At 44.4% G+C, this 19,980-nt stretch overlaps 1 protein-coding gene across 3 annotated transcripts in view; it reads right to left on the bottom strand.

The window, feature by feature from the left end:
• AR (androgen receptor) overlaps positions 1 to 19,980 on the bottom strand; it is a 168,665-nt gene that overhangs the window by 146,548 nt on the left and 2,137 nt on the right. The window lies entirely within an intron of this gene.

Raw genomic sequence — 19,980 nt, 5'->3', positions numbered from 1 at the left:
TGACTTCCACTTTTTAAAAGATGCCTTTTTATCGCTCACTCCTTCCTTTCCATGGTTGTTAAGACACAGTGGCTCTTTTTGGGTCTCTTAAGCTGTGTCTACACGTGCACGCTACTTCGAAGTAGCGGCACTAACTTCGAAATAGCGCCCGTCGCGGCTACATGCATCGGGTGCTATTTCGAAGTTAACTTCGACTTTAGGCAGCGAGACGTCGAAGTCGCTAACCTCATGAGGGGATCAGAATAGCGCCCTACTTCGACGTTCAACATCGAAGTAGGGACCGTGTAGACGATCCGCGTCCCGCAACGTCGAAATTGCTGGGTCCTCCATGGCAGCCATCAGCTGGGGGGTTGAGAGACGCTGCCTCTCCAGCCTGTGTGGGGCTCTGTGGTCACCGTGTGCAGCAGCCCTTAGCCCAGGGCTTCTGGCTGCTGCTGCTGCAGCGGGGGATTCATGCTGCATGCACAGGGTCTGCAACTCGTTGTCGGCTCTGTGTTTCTTGTGCTGTTTAGTGCAAGTGTGTCTGGGAGGGGCCCTTTAAGGGAGCGGCTGGCTGTTGAGTCCGCCCTGTGACCCTGTCTGCAGCTGTGCCTGGCACCCTTATTTCGATGTGTGCTACTGTGGTGTGTAGACGTTCCCTCGCTGCGCCTATTTCAATGTGGTGCTGCGCAACATCGATGTTGAACATCGACGTTGCCAGCCCTGGAGGACGTGTAGACGTTATTCATCGAAATAGCCTATTTCGATGTCGCCACATCGAAATAGGCTACTTCGATGTAGGCTTCACGTGTAGACGTAGCCTTACTGTGCTTTTTAATTTGGGGTATACCTTTAAGCTGGGCCTCTATTATGGAGTCTTCGAAAAGTTTCCATGCAGCTTGCAGGGATTTTACTTTAGTCATTGCACCTTTTTAATTTCTATTTAACTAACCTCCTCATTTTTGCTTAGGCCCCTTTTCTGAAATTAAATGCCACAGCGTTGGACTACTGAGGTGTTCTTCTCACCACAGGAATGTTAAATGTTATTATATTTATATTATGTTCACTATTTCCAAGCAGTCCTGTTACAGTTACCTTTTGGACCAGATCCTGCATGCCACTCAGGTCTAAATCAACATGATCAAAGAGAAAAATCTCAGACATGGACTATATATCCAAATTGGACTGTTTTATCACAGGACAGTTACGCTTATCCCTCGTTTAATGAGTACTTTACTTATGAGTACTCGCTAAAACGAGGGGGGGACACACTTACCTTTGTTCATTATGCGAGTGAACCTCCCCTGCTTACATGAGCCAGAAGTGGGGTCCCTGGCCGGGGGGCAGGGAGACCCACAGCCCTGCAGCTGGCTGTGCTCCAGCAGCAGGGTCCCTGGCCCCGGGGCGAGAAGACCGCAACCCTGCAGCTGGAGTGGAGCCAGCCACAGGGTCCCTGGCTGGGGAGGAGAAAGATCTGCACCCCAGCCCAGCCCGGTCCCAACACTCCCACAGCCTGCAGCTCCCCAAGCACCCCCGGCCCTGCTCACTCCCAACACCCACGCCACCAAGTCCCCGAGCCCCCCGCCTGCTGTACCCCCCTCCCCAGGTACCACTGCTGCTGCCCGAAGGAACAAGCCACCACCTTCTCCACCAGAGCTGCCACCAGGTTTTAATCCTCCCTCCTGCTCATGGCCCCAAACTGCCCCCAGCCTTTAACCCTCTGCAATGCCCCCACCAACCCAAGTTCAATTTACCTTTCAAAAGCAGCGCCACCTGCTGCCACTTCTTCCTCGAGTTAGAAGCAGTAGGAACCAATCACAGACTTCTGTATTTTAATGGGACTTTAGTGTCCCTCTTATGCATTTTCACTGACGAGCAGAAAGTTGGGAACCAATTGTGCTCATATAGCAAGGGATGAGTGTATTGTAATTTTAAGGACCTGAGAGAAGCCTGGTGTGTCTCTCTCCCTCTCCGTGCCCTACCTCCCATCTCTCAAAACATATCTTCCCTGTCCTTCATCACCAACCCTTTCTGATTCACCCTTCCCTTCCCTTCCCATTAATCCACTTGCACTTTAAAAGTGAATTCTTGGTATGATCAGTGAATGTCACAAAAAGTTATTTTTGGAGGGCTGGGTCTTGTAAATGTCTTCCTCAAAGGATCCTAAATATGGATTGTTCACTCTACCCCTTGTTTCCAAGATGCACAGCATATGCGAAGACAATCCAAGTAAGCATGTGGATTTTAGAGCACTTGGAAGCATTCGCCTTAAAGCAGAAAAGTCTTTTCAATCTTAACAGTAGCCCAGTTGATGCTTCACGATAATATTGTAGAAGAATATTCATCGGCACTTCCTTTGCTGTAGCCATGTCCTCAGCACAGACTAGTCTTGAATGGACAAGAGGCTGTGAGAGATGTGAACAGCCTAAGCCTATAACAACGCTACTGAGATATGCTAACTGCTCCATTCAGCTCACTGTCTGTTACCATCTTCTCCTCCCCGCAGTGCCACTGCTTCAGAGGTGGTCAACCTGCAGCTCTTGAGCCTCATCTGGTTCTTTGAGCCTTTCAGTGCGGCTCCTCCTCAGGGCCACATGCTGAGGGAACTGTCTGCCTGCACCGCGCGCACGCCCTACTGCTTGATGGGAGAAGCATGTGGCAGCAGCCCCAGTGCTGGTTCCGGTGAGGCACCGGCAATTAATTGGACCATGGATGGTTTGGGATACCTGGTTGTTGGGGAGGGCATTCATTTAGAGCTTGAAGGCGGGTGGGTGAAGATGCCTGGCTCTAGGGGAGGGCAGTCAATCAGAACAAGAAGGCTGGGTGTGCCTGCCTCTGGGGGAGGGGGAAGGCACTGAGCCATGCATTAGATATTTATTTTTATATATCTATATATCTGTAGGTAGACAGATAGGCAAAAATAAATATAGATAGATATATAGATATATAAAAATAAATATCTACTACGTGGGTCTTTGCACTATACCCCTTGCTTTTTTGGCTCTTTGTCTCTAAATGGTTGGCCACCCCTGGCCTATGGCATACGTCAAATGTGCCTCTTCTCAGCTACTCACCCCAGGCTCAGCAGTGCATTCCTGATGCATTTTTCCAGCATGCCTATTCTCAGCTTCCCAGCCAGGAGGCTAGGATTTCCCCAGATGGGGGAAGGGAGAGTTCAGATACCCCAAGAAGCACCTGGCTCTTCCTCTTCTTGGCAGATGCTCAGAAGCAGGGAGGTTGGCTCAGACTTCTCTAGAAGAACTGAATGCTCCAAACTTTAGCTCATATGAATGGGGCAGGGAGAGGAGCTTCTGGGTTCAGACATGCCTGGAGGAGCAAGCCCCCCCACCCCCACCCGCCACCAGCTAGCAGTGCGTACACACAAGGGGAGACATGGGGCTGTCAAGCTACTCCCGCCCCAATCCTTCCCACTTGCTCTTCATCCATTTCACAGCTGCAAGGCACTTTGTTACCACAGTGATAAGCAAGATATAAAAGCCTTTATAGAATTCCCAGTGTGCCAAGCCATGCCAACCCCTTCCAGACCTCCCTAACCCTCTCCCTTCCCCTAAACCTCTTGCCATTTATCCCCCTCTCCATAATTCCCCATTCTCATTGAAGCCCCAGGCCCTTCTCACTGACTCATTCGCCTCCTCATTGTCCCACTTTCCAACAAGCATTTGCCTATAATGTTGTAAAACAGTCTGCTGTACTCAGATGATTTTTCCCCTCCAAAAATCCCAACTCCCCAAAGCTCTTCCAAAAGGAGAGCATAGCAATATTTAACTCTTCTTTGCGTGACTGCTCATGTGCATGCCAAGCTGGGTGTGCACTGGTGCATGCTCAGTCGCCGGAAGCTTTTTGCCCTAGCCAGTCGCCAGAGGGTTGGTGTGGCGCTCCCTGGAGTGGCACTGATATGACAACCAATATATGCACCATCTGACTCACGCCGCACTCGGTTCCTTCTCACCGCGCTGCTAGTCGTTGGAGCTCTTGCCTTTCTCTACCCAACTTAGTAGCAAGTAGCCTGTTTATAGTGTAAATAGTTGCCAAGTATGTGTAAATAGTTCTATTGTTAGATAGTCAGCCTTCTCATCTTAACTGAAAGCCAAGGAGGGGCTCTCCATCCCTCTTGGCGCCTTGGTGCTGGGGAATGCCTGGCTCCCCAGGCTCTAAGATTTGTCCCAAGTGTGGCAAACGTATGCCCAAGAGCGACCCCCATTCGCTTGCCTGACCTGCTTGGGGGAAGGACACTTACGTGACTGTTGCTCAATTTGCAAGGCCTTTATGCCGAGGACTTTGATGATAGGGCCAAGTGCCTCAAAGTCCTTCTGATGGAAGCGGTTCTTCAGCCTCAGAGTCCCCAGCGGGAGCAGGCAGTGGAGCCTCTTTTGTGCAGAGCACGCCAGCACCTTCTACCTCAGTGCCAACTAAGGACTCCTGGCACCGGGAGCAGGTTTAGGCACCGTCACCTTCTCAGTACCAGAGGGGTCAATCTCTGGTGCTAAAGAAGAAGAGGAGGCACAAGAGACACAGGTCACCAGAGTCAAAGCACGGTGGCCACAAGCCCACGGTGCCAGCATGTCCTGCCAAAGGGCAGCAGGCACATATGTTGAAGCCAGTGCAGAGCAGGGGACCTGCATTCTCTGGACTTGCCCTCAACGCAGGAGGTGTTTCGAGCAGCCCAAGGCCTTTTGCAGATGATGGTGCCAGGTTCTTCTCCACCTGCGGAGGACCAGCGCTGTAGCACTGAGACAGAGGAATGTCCAGTGCACGTGGACATGATGCCAATGCCAGCTCCAAGACTGATCTCAATGCCGGCACCGACGCTGCCCTTGATGCTGAGCGCTCCAGTGCTGCCCATCAGGGAGTGATGCATGAGCTGCCAGCCATAGGTTATCCTGGCTGGCTGGCACCCATGGCCATGCCAAGCACAATGCCACCCAGCTATCCCATAATCCCACCGGGGAGCCAGTTGCAAGGACAGGTCCCTGCTAACCTCCCCTTCCAGATGGAGGCCCATGGATTGTCATCTTCCTCCTCCCTGGATGACACAATAGTGGGCTTTTCAGCCTCGCTGGTGTTGGAGGATGGCAAGGCCTTCCAACAGCTCCTTGGGAGATTGGCCCAAAATTTGGGGATGCAGGCAAAGGAGGTTTGTGATGAGATGAACCCAATCATGGACATTTTGTCCTCTGCAGGACCCACCACAGTAGCTCTGCCCATAATTAAGACAATTGCCACCACAGCAAAGACAGTCTGGCAGACCCCTGCTTTCGCCCTTCCTATTGCCCATAGGAATAAGAGCCGGTACTCTGTCTCATCTCAGGGCAATGAGCACTTGTTCACCCACCCCCACCTGACCTCCTGGTAGTAGACGCTGCGTATCATAGAGCGCGCCAAGGATTCCAGGGTCCCTCCCCAAATAATAGAGACACTAAGCACTTGGACCTCTATGGGAGGAAAGTTTATTCGATGGGTGGGTTACAGGTGAGAAAAGCTAACCAGCAGGCCCTGGTTAGTAGATATGCTTATAAGACAGTCAGTGCTCTCTTGAGGTTCTCTGAGCTGGTGCTACCCAAAGCCAAGCAGAACGTCACAGCAGTGGTGGAGGAGAACAAACTGGTTTCCAGGACGGTTCTCCAGGCTGCACTGGATGCTGCAGATGCTGCCACTCATGTTATGGCATTCGGAACTGCCATGTACAGAGGGCATGGCTACAGGTCTCAGGTCTGCCATAACTAGGTCCAACAGACAATTCAGGACATACCCTTTGATGGCCCAATTTTGTTTTCAGAGAAAACTGATAAAAGACTCCATAGTCTAAAGGACTCCAGGGCCACCCTGCATTCACTGTGCCTACATATGCCTTCTAATCAGTGCAGGCACTTTAACCCTGGTCTGCAGCAGAGACAGTTTCCACAGCCGCAAAGGGATGGTAATAGAAGGTGGAACAGGATGGGCAGACACCATTCTGGCCAACAGTCTCAGGCTCAGGGCCATCAAAAAAGCCCACAGGGGCCCAAGCCACCATTTTGATGGCACAGGTGGGAGCATCGAGCCAATTACACCCACTCCAGCATCCCCACTTTTTTCATTCTGCCTACCCCTGCCTTCTACTATACGTTGTGCAGCATCACCACAGACCGGCGGGTCTGTTGTATGGTAGAGAGGGGATACACCATTCAGTTCTCTTCATACCCTCCTTCCCAACACCCTTCCCTGTCCCTCTTCACTGACCCCTCTCACAAGATCCTGCTACAGCAGGAATTGCAATCCCTCCTTGGTTCTGGGGCCAGAGAATAAGTTCCTCCAAGGTTCAGGGGACAAGGGTTTTACTCCCACTATTTCCTAATTCCAAAACCCAAGGGGGGTTTGATACCAATTCTAGACGTAGGAGGGCTCAACAAGTTCATAAAAAAGACAAAGTTTTGTATGATATCCATAGGTCTCATACTCGTGATGCTGGAACAGGGGGATTGGTTCTTTGCTCTTGACTTACAAGATGTGTATTTTCATACTGAATTTATGCTCCTCACAGGAGATTCCTGAGATTCATGGCAGACAGAAATGAGATCTGCTGGACTTCGTATTGCAGGCCTGAGACCTGTACCTTTGCCACCCCCGCGCCTGGCAACTCAGAGTTCTGCCACTCAGTCTGTCTGCGGTCCCCGGGGTCTTCACCAAATGCATGGTGGTAGTAACAGCGCACCTACGCAGGCAAGGCATGTAGCAGTTCGCATACCTGGACGACTGGTTGGTCAAAGGCCATTCTCAGGAACAGGTGCTTCGGCATGTACAGCTGATTTGGCAAACGTTTGTGAGCCTCGGTCTCCTGATCAACAAGGTAAAATCTGTGCTGCTCCCGTCTTCATCAATAGAGTTTGTAGGAGCCTGGCAGGACCCCAGGTGTGCCAGGGTGATCTTGCCCACTGACAGGTTCAGAACCATTGGGGTTGTCATCTGCAATATCTTGGCAGTTCCCACCACGACAGCCAGATGTTGTCAGCACCTGCTGGGTCACATGGCATCGTGCACCTTTGTGGTTCAGCACACCAGGTTGAGAATGCACCCCCTAAAATTGTGGCTGGCATCAGTGTATCTCCCTGTAAGAGACAGTTTAGACTTGGTGGTTACAGTGCCACTGCAGACTCTGTCAACCCTGCATTAGTGGTTGGACGAGCAGATTGTCCTCACAGGAGTTTCTTTCACCCCCCAGCAGCCCTCCCTTTCTCTAGTAACAGACGCTTCAGACCCAGGGTTGGGAGCAGACCTGGATTAGCTCTGAATGCAAGCTCTGCGGAGTGATTCATACCTTTGACTCCAATAAATCTGAGGAAGCTCAGGGACATCAGACTAGTGTGTCTGACCTTCAAGGCCAATCTGGCGGGACACTGAATGTCAGTCAGTACAGACAACACAATGGCAAGGTACTATATAAACAAATGGGGGGTGCATGTTCCTCTACCCTTTGTGACAAGACAATGATGCTCTGCGATTTCTACATACAGCATGGCATCCTGTTGCAAGCCCATTACCTGCCAGGGGTGCACAGTTCGCTAGCAGACCAGCTCAGCTGGTCCTTTATGGACCACGAGTGGTCACGCCACCCAGAGATCATCCAGTCCATTTTCTGGAAGTGGGATCACCCCTAAGTGGACCTGTTTGCCTCCCACCTGAATGCAAAATGCAGGATGTTTTGCTGTTACCACAATCAGAGCCCAGGGTCCTGGGGAGACGCCTTCAGCGTTGCATGTTCAGACCTGTTGTTGTATACATTCCCTCCAGTTCCACTAGTATACAGGGTCTTCCTCAAGATTCGGTCAGACAGGGTGTTGATCATCTTGGTGGCATCAGCACTGTCACCAGCACAGGCGCACCAGCACTGGTACTTGACCCTCCGGCACCTGTCGATTGGCAAGCTGATGACATTGCCAATCCACCAGGACCTGTTGATACCATGAGGTGGGGAGACTGCAGCACCCCAGTCTCCAGTTGCTGCACCTCCCAGCGTGGATGCTCTGTGGCTGCAAGATATGGAGCTGGCCTGTTTGGATCCCATAAAGGAAGTACCGTTAAACAGTACAAAACCCTCTATGAGGGTGACCTGTGCAGCTAGGTAGAAAAGGTTTTCAGCGTGGGTGACTATCTCCCTCGCAAGCCCCCAGCCCAATAATTTTAGACTACCTGTGGGGCTTAGTACATGAAGGCTTATCCCTCTCCTTGGTCAGGGTGCACCTGGCAGCCATCTCAGCCCCTCACTGGGGTCATGGAACATCTCCCATGTTCTCAGACCCCGCAGTCAAAAGGTTTCTGAAAGGTTTAAAAAGAATCAAGACCCAGGTTTGGACGCCCCTGCCCCCGTGGGATCTCAATTTGGTGTTAGCAAAGCCCATGGGGCCCCCTTTGAACCCCTGGCTATCCTGTTCCCTGCTGTTTCTGAGCTACAAAACAGCATTTTGGGTTGCAATAGCTTCAGCCAGAAGGGTATCTGAGTTGCAAGCACTTTCAGTGGATCCCCTGCTCACCGTGTTTCATAACGATAAGGTTAAGACTGAGACCTCACCCTGCATTCTTACCGAAGGTGGTCTCTGTGCTTCATGTTTATCAGGACATTTTTTTACTGGTATTTTACACAAAACCTCATAGCTCTCCGAGAGAACAGTGTTTACATACCTTGGATGTAAGAAGGGCACTCGTGTTCTATGTGGATAAGAATAGGCCCTTGAGAAGGAGGCAGCAATTGTCCATAGCAGTAGCTGATAAGATGAATGGCCATCTGGTTTCCTCCCAGGGGATTTCCTCCTGGATAGTAACATGCATCAAGGAGTGTTTATAAGCTCGTGGGGACTCCCCCTCCTCTGATCAGGGCTCACTCCACTAGAGCGCAGGTGTCCTCTGTGGCTTATTTGGCACAGGTGCCTATCCAGGACATCTGCAGGGCAGCCAGGTGGTCTTCAGTTCACACATTTACAGCTCACTATGCATTGATGCAGTACGCAAGGGAGGATGCTGCCATAGGCAGAGCTGTCCTACATTCCTTTTGGGGCTCTGACTCCGCCTCCTAGGCAGTTGCTTGTATTCACCCAACTTGGAATGGATATGGGCAACACATCTCAAAGAACACCAGTTACAGAACATGTGACTGTCTTTTTTGTCTTCTGATTTCTGCCAAGGGCTGGGCTCAAATTTACAGTGCCTGGGTGCTGTTCAGGTTCAGAATGAGATACAATATGTCCCTTTGAGCCACACAGGTCCTATGAACTGTAGGTGGCTTCCAATCTTTTGGCACAGCACGATCCATCTGCCCTGTGCACGTCAGATGGGTGTCTCTCTTTAGAACTGAACTCTTTGCTGGATAATGTTCCCAAATACTGTTTCCCCAAAAGGATAGATAGTAGGTGCCATGCACTAGCTGGGGTAAATGCTGAGCAACTGAGATTCTTGGGGCTCTGATTACAAACCTGAACAGCAAACTAAGTTGGAAGACTATGACGACCTTAAGAAACGCTATGTTTTCTAACCAACTGTATTTTGGGAATCACTTGGTCAAATGCCCTTAATTTGGGAAAAATAACCCTATCCCAAACAGAACATGACTTATAAAGTTAACAGTAGCAGAGACAGCACTTCAGTTTAAATAATTCCCAAAATAGCCGTTGGCTTATTTTGAAATGATAAACCTCATTCAATGAGGAAAAGGTGTTATTAAGACAGGGAATATTAATTATTTATTATTTGAGCTGCAGTGACACATAGGAACCTCACTCATGGACTAGGAAGACACTGTGCTGGGTGCTGAACAGAGAAGTAACAAAAAGACAATGTTACCAGCTAAGTATAAGATGAAAGACAAAAGTTGGATATGGAAAGGGGTAGGGGAAGAGAGGAGACTACACAAATAAATGAAACAATATTAATAAGTATGACAAGCAGCAATCTCGGTAGTTCAACAGCCTAAGCACTGTCAGGTTTGTAGTTATCATGACAAAGGAGAAGTTTAAGGAGAGAGATGAAGGACAATAGGTTGCATTTGTGGATGTCGGGGGGAGTGTACACCACTCATGTCCCACTTCAGCACATAGCCCTTGTGCAAATTTAACTCCTGCATATTTGCAATGTTTGATTCGTCTGAGACATGCACCTATGGCATAGTTATTTGGGAGCTATCAAAATGCCTCTAATCAACAAAGTTTTCATTAGCGTGGGATGAAAATTTTACAGTGGAACAGTTTGCTATCAGAAAATACCGACTCAGTGGCATCAAAAACTTTTTGTTTTATTTTACAATTTTACTACATAAAATACCATAGGAAACTATCAATTACCAGACCATTTACCAATTATAAAATTAATTACGCATGACCAATTAGAGTACCAATTATCAATGAGTATACCAAGCACCTATTACCAAACCAATGAAAACAGCAATTACCAACAAGAGCAGCGCTTACACATTATAATGTAATGACAATTTCAAAGCCATTTGCCACTTTATAAAAGAAAAGAAAATAATGGAAATATAAAATTGATATGCATTTTATTCTATAATTTATAATAAAAGTCAAAATGTGTTTACTATTTTACATCATGATGACTTTTATATTATAAATTCTTATATAACATAACACTTGAGTCAATATACTTTAAATGAAGCACTTCAATCTTATGTAAATGAAATTATGTTGACTTCATCAAAACAAAACACTTAAATTAGGTTGACAAAAACTGTTTCATTTTTGAATGAAATTTTGGAATCAAGTTCTCAGGAAATTTCAGATTTCTGTTCTGCTTTCTGAGTTGGAGTCTTTTATTTTCACAATTTCAGAACTTACTGCAGAACACGAATTCAGTTCCAACCACCTCTGCACTCACCTGAACTTGCCAGTTTTAACTGTAGGGGTCGCTCACAGTGACCACAGTGCAATTAAGAAGTAAGGCAGGAACAAGGACTTCCATCTCTTCCTGTCATCACCACAGTAACCACTGCCAAACATAAATCTTAAAATAAAAAATTCAGAAATTGCGGGTGTGTCCTCCTTTCCATGCGGTTATACAAGAATCCCTAATCATTTCAGCATTTCTCTATGCCTCTGTCTCTTCTCTCTCTCCCCCTTGCTGTTATTTATTATACCGGCGTGAGCAAAGTGAGTGGTGGGCTACCTCGGGGGAAGGGGAGCACGAAATTTCACAAGGGGAGGGGCAACAAGATAGCCTGCTGAGTCTCAGGCTCATCCATCTCATTAAAAATGTTGAAATGTTACTGTTTTATGTATGCGTATTTGTATTTACACATCAATTAATAAAGTTTTTACATTCTACATAACTTATTTTCTTACATGTGCCAAAAGTTTTCTTTAAATATATACATATATGAACATAATCAAAATTTCCATCTTTGGATTACATTAGACATGTTGCAGAAAGACCCTGCTACTCGCAGGGACGAAAGGTGTAGCCCAATGTAAAAAGTTTGCTCACCCCTGTATGATACTATAACACTGGGAGTTACTTGGAGACATCAATATCGTGAATTGCCTCCTATTCTCTCTGTCAGGTAATGTCAAATACAACAATCTTCATAGATCCTCTGCCACCAGAGTTCCTTCCACAAATGATATGCTTCCTGTATGACTGTAAAGTGAGCCCCTAAAACCCCATTTAAGTGGAGCCGATTACTGTTTGCTTTACCTTTGATGGGTTGGTGTCACAATCACAAGAAGGAGTTATTTTAATAATAGATATGTGTTTTCATATAACTCTAGTGAGTTATTTTTTCTTCTGAAGTCTACCAATATACCAAGTTACAATTTCCCTCTTCTCTGTTACAAAAGATAGTCTGACTTTATTTAACACGCATCTTTTGTGACAGATCTCCCATTCTTTCATTGCTCCCTGACTATTTAAAGAGAAAATACAAGACTCTTTAACCTTCAAACAAAAGTAACAAATCCTTTGCATATTTTCCAATTGTCTCCACTCTTGTTGGAGGTTCCAATAATATGCAAATGGAAAGACAGGACAGGGGTCAGCAACCTTTCTGAGGCAGAGGGCCGAAATTTAACCTTTTGACCTCTATGTACAGTCCAAATGCTGGTGATACATTTTAAAGCCACTAATAGTCCAACTTACAACAGCTTCATTCATAAATAAATTAAGATGCAGAGCAAAAAAGGAGTCATGTCTCACTTTAAAGACTAACACAATAATTAGGTTTTGAGTTTTCGTGGGGCAGGTCCACTTTTTCAGATCTGGAAATTTTGTTAGTCTTTAAAGTGTTACATGACTGGGTTTTTTTTGTTTGTTTGTTTTGTTTTGTGAAGATACAGACGAACACAGCTACCTCTCTGTGACTATTAAGATGCAGAGCTTTACTATTTAAGTGGAGGTTGGAGCATTACCTGGTCTTTTGTTAATCCACAGGTGGCATGGCTTTGTGTATAAATTACTCATTTGTTACATTGTGGGTTCAAGAGGAAATTCAAAAAAAGTGTGTTCATTCTATCTGTCAGGTTCAAGTGTTTAGAATATATTTCTTGCAGGTGTCAGATCTCAGAAATTCACAGGATGGATGTTTTTCTAATACATGTGGGGAAACAGGTGTTTTGTGTTTAATTACACTACCAGATTCGAAGCACAGCAGGCAAGAAGGTTAAAAATCTATGAATGAACAAAGCTCTACATTACATTTGTTTGTACCTTAACGTATCTATCCCTCCTAATGGTAGATTTCCATCCTAACAAATTCAAAAGTACTAGATGGAAACAAAAAGGGAGAAGGAAATATTTATCATTTAATGCTAAATGTTACTTACCATGGTAACAACTGAAATCACATACCAAACAAAAAAACATAGGATGTGCAGATGGAAAGAGGCAATAGAAATACTAGATTCAGACAGATTTTCTTACCTCATTATTACAGTCACAAGAGCCTTTTTAATAGCAGAGAAAAAAAGCCCACCAAATGCAAACACTCCCAGTGTGATGACGGTTCACTAAATTGCAACACCAGCTTTCTCTAAAAATTGTGAACTATTTCATAAATAGAAGAGGAATCAAATGATTCACGTTATTAATTTTATGAGTTCTGCTGCTGTAGCAACATAGCGATCCCATCCTGCAAAGGTCTGAGATTTTCCTGCACAGTACTGAACACCACAGTGCTTGCAGAATCTGGAGGCTAGATGCCTGAATTGATATTTTATGTGTATACCTGCTATAAATCACAGAAGCCATCCTCAGCTAGTGGCAGCATGCAAACCGCTGCTACTCTATAACTGCTGCCACCTGAATTTAGGAGACCAAACGTTAAAAAGCGCAAACTAATCTTAATTAATGGGAACAAAACAAAACAGACACAGCCAAAACAGAGAACAAAAGAAACACACAAAACACAATTAACCCAAAGCAGTCAGCCCAGTCAGGAATTAAGTAAGTAACCAGCCTTGCAGCATCCGCTCTAACCCATTGCACAGAAATGGGACAAAGCCGTCTCACTGCTGGCCCTGAATGCAATAGCAAGCACCTACCAGATACACTCCACACTCACGGTGAGCTATGACTGAAGGTAATCCTAAAAGTAATGGTTTTAAACGAGACATTTAAAGTGGTACTTAGTTTCATTCCCTACCCTCTATTGTGACCAGATTGATTTAATAATTCATTATCTCATCCCTGATAGGCAAGATGAGTGTCTGGCCAGCGACATGACAATTCACACGGAAAATGTCTAAACAGTTCTTTAAATGTCTACTCCTTCCATCCCGTGCCTAAATTTCTTCTTCATGGCTATTAGCAGAGAACACACAAAAGCCCTTTTCTAATTAATCTTACACTCTAAGGAGGACAGTTCAGGGCCAGGTTTTGAACTGCCATCATTTTGCAGAGGCAAATAATATATTAGTCTGGCAGCTCAGGACGTAAGAGTTGGCTGCAGAAGACCTCAGCAAAGTGTTGTTGTAAACACGGCAGCGCTACAAGCTTTGAACGAAGTGCCTGATCCAATGCCCACTGAAGTCAATGTGAGTTATTTCAGTAACTCAAATGGGCTTTGGATCAGGCTCAAAGTGCTAGAGACAAAACAAAAATCTGTCCAAGTATAATTCTACTTGAAAATTCATCCAGGGAATAACTCTGCTGAGGATAACAGGGGAATTATGGCAGAGATGACTCTGACCTGATCTAATCAATATATCAGCTACCAAAAGTTGTGGCCTATTATGCTGTCAAATGCTTTGCTCAGCTATATTTTGTTACATTTTTTAAAGAAGCAAATGGCTGGCAGAAAATAACAAACCCTGCAGAACTAAATAACCATCAATGTCAAAGCAAATTCCAGGAACCACAATTATCAGCAATGACTTTCCACTGGCCTCCCATTAAAGAACCAAATAAAATAAAACAAAATAATATAAAATATTGCAAGCATGAGGGATGATGCAGGTAAACCCTGGGAAAGCTCACTCATGTCCGAAAACTATGTCAATGCAATGAATCCTGATAATAATCCTGTTATGTAAGACCTTTGCCTATTTTAAGCAGTAACTGACAATGTTACAAAACTGGCTGTGTGATATGAAAAGGTGCATTAACTCCCTCATAAACTAGGTTGCAACCATTAAACTCATTGGTTATTAGCAGTCCAAGCAAAAGAGAACCTCTGGCTCAATCATCGTAAGTATTACGGAAAATTTTGCAAACTGACAATACTGCATTTTTTTAAAGCTACAGAAGTGAACATGATACCAAACTATTACCAAATAGTCAGTCAAGTCAAACACCACTGAAAACACTTTGGAGTTCTGAAGGGAGACGAAGAGTGATAATTAAGGACTGAATTCTGAGCTTTAAAAACTGTGTATTTTTCTCAGACAAAATCTATCCTGGAAGTCAGTGATCTTCTGCCTGAGAAACACTAAGCAAAGACTTCTGGAGCTCTCCCCCGAGGTTTAATTGAAAAACCCGATGTGTAGATAGTGCTTCAGGATGACAGCCTGCTTTCTTACACGGACAAATATGCTGTGATTGTCCAGGAGTGGATGAGGGCAGAATCTTCGTTAAAGGTTTTAAACAAAAAAAAGAAAAAAAAAAGGGGGGGGGGTTAAAAAAAGGGATAAGGCGGAATTTTTTTTTCCTGTAATGAGAGACAGGTTTTAGCACATCAGTGACTTCCACAATTACCTGAAATTCACTGTACACTAAGTCTCTTTTAATAACTTTGGACTTTGAGAGTATACAAGAAAGCTGGCCAGAACGGCAGGCTTCAGAAACAGAATTTTTCCATGCTCCACTTCTCTTCAAAAGAAATATTTACATAATATTACAATTTGCTTGAGCAGAAAGGTCATATGAGAAAAAGAGCAGGTCATTCATGCTCCCATGAAAGTTGATAGGAATGTTGGTACTGACCAGGTGCCGTATTGGGCTCTTTGATTCTAAAATAGTCTTCCTTGAAATTCTCAGATGCGCAGTTTAGATTACAGGTTACTGTTAACGTAAAAGAGTTTAGAAACAGAGGGAAACTATGTGGCTGAATGCTTGCTTCTTTTTGGTTGATTTTACTGACACCTTCCCAGTTTTATTAGCTACTACCTCACTCTCCTCACCCCTAACAATTATTGTTATTATAATTATTTATCCTTTGTATTACGTTAGCACTGTAGGCTCCATGTACACTATGACGCCATTATGCTAGATGCCAGAGTAGTAGAAGAGTCTCTACCCTGAACAGTTTGCAATTTTATTTAAAATGGGGTAAGGCACAGGGGTGTAACTCCCAAACAAATGGTCAGGATGAGAAAAAGGAGCAGAGTGGTAATGATAAGAAATGTGGTTACGAAGACTGAATATATGCACAGCTAGGTGTTTCTGAGTTAATTATCCCTTCAATTTACTTAAAGTCTTTGTTTTCGTCACCTGATTAGTAACTAATTCCAGGAGTTTATTAACTTTGTGTGAAATAATTCTGCCTAAACTTCTTACTTTTCGTTTCTAATTTTCAGGTCATGTCTTCTGGTGTGTGAACTTTATGCCCTATTAACATTTTCTCTAGTGATCCATTTCCTAATTTTGAAAGCCTCTATTGTCACCTCAACCGCTGCGAATAATTCCTCAGTAAATGAGACATCACTACCAAAAAAAACCCCACCTATTAATCCACAGAACAGCAAGTGTGCAAATGAATTTACCACTTAGACGTAAATGACACCAGAGCAATTATGTGCAGAATCTGAAAAGCTTCAAGAGAAATCCAGATGTGTTAATACTTCATGTTTTGCCTTTTTAAATCTTTAAGGGAATGTGATATACTATGTAAGTCCAGCAAACAGACTGTGATACAGCCCAGCCAGTGTTAATCAAAACCTAGAAGAACCAACCCCTCGGAGTAAGTACAATAGTTCTTACCCACCCACTCCTTGCCCTGGCCTCACAGACCGCCAATACGGGGCGCAAAGGATGGTGGTGGCTTTTATAGCTGCACACCCCCACACCACTGGAACTAACTTACTTCATAAAGGTGTCTGAGCAGCTATCAGAAGGTACCATTCAGTGTTAGGTATAAAGCAATGACATGATGCTGCACAGAGGAAAGACCTTGCATCCCATCAGCAATCTCTGAGGCCCTCCCATATATTTTAGGGCTGAAATAATCTATTTTTGTATCAAAAATAAATTAAATGGTAAAATATGACACAGACATGACAGAACAGAAATAAAATGACCACATGTTAAAGAGCAAAGGGGAAAATGTGCTGATGTTTAATTGTCATGGATACAAAAAAGAAGTAGAATAAAAAAAAAATTCAGAATTTAAAAAATGAAGGCACCGACCCAAAAGAGAGCAGGGGACTACAAGAGAGAAGCAAACCAGTAACAGTGGAGTGAATGGATGACATCCCACCTTGATGTACAAGGCAGGATGGCTCAGAGGTAGAGGGCTGGTAGCAAAGTATTCTAAAATAGTTAATAATCCTCAGCATCTGCTGCTGACAACAGCATGGACGTTGCAGGACCTGGGACTCCAACCATGTCCTGGACTGTATGACTACTCCTTGGGCTGCAGAACACAAGAGGGCACATTAACCGAGTCCCTCACTTAGCACCCAGAAGAGCACTAGGAGATTACCCTGCCCTGAAATCAAGATGTGGTAAAAGTCTCTCTATGTAATTAATCCTATAGAATTCTGCGCAATCTCAGGCACCTTGCTCATCTCATTAGCTAATGACTGAACTTGCTTTACAAATGCAATGTGTTGTCAAAGTACCAGATACAATCATTACAGAGGGACTTGCTCACTGGAGGGAACTGAGGAAAAGAACTTGGTACGAAACCACTGTAGCTCCCGTGACACTCTGCCATCACTCAGGCTATTATCTAAGAAACTGGTGTATTAATCGCGGTCTCTGTCACAACGTTCATTGTCCATTCATCTGTTATCTGTTCCTATTTGGAAGTAAATTAAAGACAACTGCACACTGCAATCAATAGACAGTAAGTTGTAATGGTAATAAAGGATCTCATCTCGATGATAAATAGCCTAGGCGGGACTGAACTGTACAATATTATCAGTATCACACAGAAGCCTCATTCCTCTTCACTTAAACACATTTAAAACCAAACACAAAGTGGCACAGAAGTCCTGGTTAGTGACAGTCAGATGCAATTTAAATAATCACACATACTATAGGGATCAAAGTAATATTACCCGAAATAGCGACATTTAAAAAAACACACTGTTCTGTGCGCAGGCATAACCCTGTATACATTTACACAATTATTCTTGATGTGTGTGTGCAATTACACTGTGAGCCAGGATAATATACACTGAGTAAAAAGTTAACATGATTAGGCCCCAGGCCTTCAAAATGTTGCCATCAACTGACAAAAGCTACGACAAGTAAAAATATAAGACCCCCATTGAGCTTCAGTGATTTTCCAGACTTCAGTGAGAGCTGTATCATGCTCCCAAAAAGCGCTCTGTCTGCGCAAGTCACGCTCACTTTAACACTCCCTTGCATTTCCCAATTTTTGTCACATCCTTATTTTTTCTTTAAAACATTTGGATCTATTTAGTATTCACAATAGCAACTGTACTGCCCAAGAAAATTAACAGCAACGAAGGGTCCTGTGGCACCTTATAGACTAACAGAAAAGTTTTGAGCATGAGCTTTCGTGAGCACAGACTTCATCAGATCTGATGAAGTGAGTCTGTGCTCACGAAAGCTCATGCTCAAAACTTTTCTGTTAGTCTATAAGGTGCCACAGGACTCTTTGTTGCTGTTACAGATCCAGACTAACACGGCTACCCCTCCGATACCAGAAAATTAAGGTATCTTTTACCCAACCAAAAAAGGATCAGCACAACAAAAACAAGCACGCGTCTCCTGACAAATGCTGATCTGAAAGGATTACCGTCTTGCTTGACTTGCCCATTTGAACCTTTCACTTCACAATTGAGAAGGTTAGAAAAGGTGCCAGCTGGGATGGGAAAACCCACTGAGTCTCTGGACTGAGAACACCAACTGATTTTTATACCTGTACCAAACACTAAGTGGCCAGAGTTAAATTTGAACTGGCCATCAAGATGCAAAACTGCAGCGTAGCCCAATATTAATCCCTCAGCCTTCCATGCACCATGGATTTATATCAGCAAGTCACAAGGACAGGCATCAGTCTTGCTGGGGTTCAGGGTTGAACCCACAGTTCAAGCCCCATTACCAAGGGTTGAAGACCTCAGACTTTGACACCTCCTCCAGGCCAGTGGGGTTTGGGCTGGGGCTCAGCTTCAATCCCCTTTCACAGGGTCATGTAGTAATTTTGATGGTCAAAAGGGGGTTCCAGTGCAGTGAAGCTTCAGAAACCCTATTTTATAGCCTTAATTGCAATGATAGCATCAGGTACTGAAATTTTTTATTGAGACTAACAATGCCTCGATGTCCGCATCGCTTCAGTGTTACTTTTACTTACTTCAGATAAAAATGGTTTCCTTCCTATTTTGTGATAAACGTAACAGATCTAGTGACAGCACCAGTAGAACTAGTCTCAGTGAAATCCTTCTCATAAAATATATAAAAGCTCCCATATGACTTCTTATGTTTGTTTAAAGAGGCTACCCATATCACTACTAACTATTTACAAACTACACTAGCAAGCAATTTTTGTAATTGCACTTCTACCTGAATTAATAACATAAACTTTAAATTTGAAGGGACAAATCTTATGAGCACAAACACATGGGCAATTCTTATGAGCGCACACTTAGTTTAATTTCTCCCACCGCTGTGCTCGGTCTCAAGGTCTACTCACAAAGAAAACAAGAGCTCAGTGAATTTTTTTAAAACCTGAAATTCAATAGGAGTCTTTACCAAAAGTAAAATGAGCTGAGCGCCATATGCTTAGAGCACTCCAGCCTGTTAGTATTCTGGAAACAGATACATAACTAATTTAAAGGTAAGTAATAAAAAACATCTGGGTGGTTATAGCATCTTACAGTGTTGTGATTTTCAGAACAGCAGTGCAGGAAACAATCTGGGCTAAGGAGCCATACGGAGCTGCACTGCAATATTAGAGTAAAATAAAAACAAAACCACAGAACTATTACTCTGTTTAGGCAGCCAAATCAAATTATATTGAGATGATGAGCTGTTAAGATCTAGAGTAAGCACTGAATGCAAACCATCACCTTGTACAGAGGAAAGTCCTTGCACATGCTTTAAGCTTGACTGTCTGAATCCATTAATTTACAATGCACAGCTGTAGTAGCCCTCTCTCCTACAAACTTGGTCTGTGATTTTTAGAGGGAATCAGCACTTTACAAACACAGGGATAAATATTATATGCACTTGCATACTGTCTATTCCCCCAGAAGTGCCTTGGGGACAGTCTGATTGCTGCTGTCACAGTAACCTAAATTCACTGATGGTTAGCGTTAGTTTCAAACGCACAAGGTAGTTTTGCTTGACTGACTTTCCTGGGCAGATGCTGACAGGACAAAGCAG

This window comes from Carettochelys insculpta, chromosome 13, assembly GCF_033958435.1.
Source record: "Carettochelys insculpta isolate YL-2023 chromosome 13, ASM3395843v1, whole genome shotgun sequence".
In the NCBI taxonomy this organism is placed as follows: Eukaryota; Metazoa; Chordata; order Testudines; family Carettochelyidae; genus Carettochelys; species Carettochelys insculpta.
Note: the sequence above shows the minus strand (reverse complement) of the source record. Positions and strands in the feature narration are given on the sequence as shown.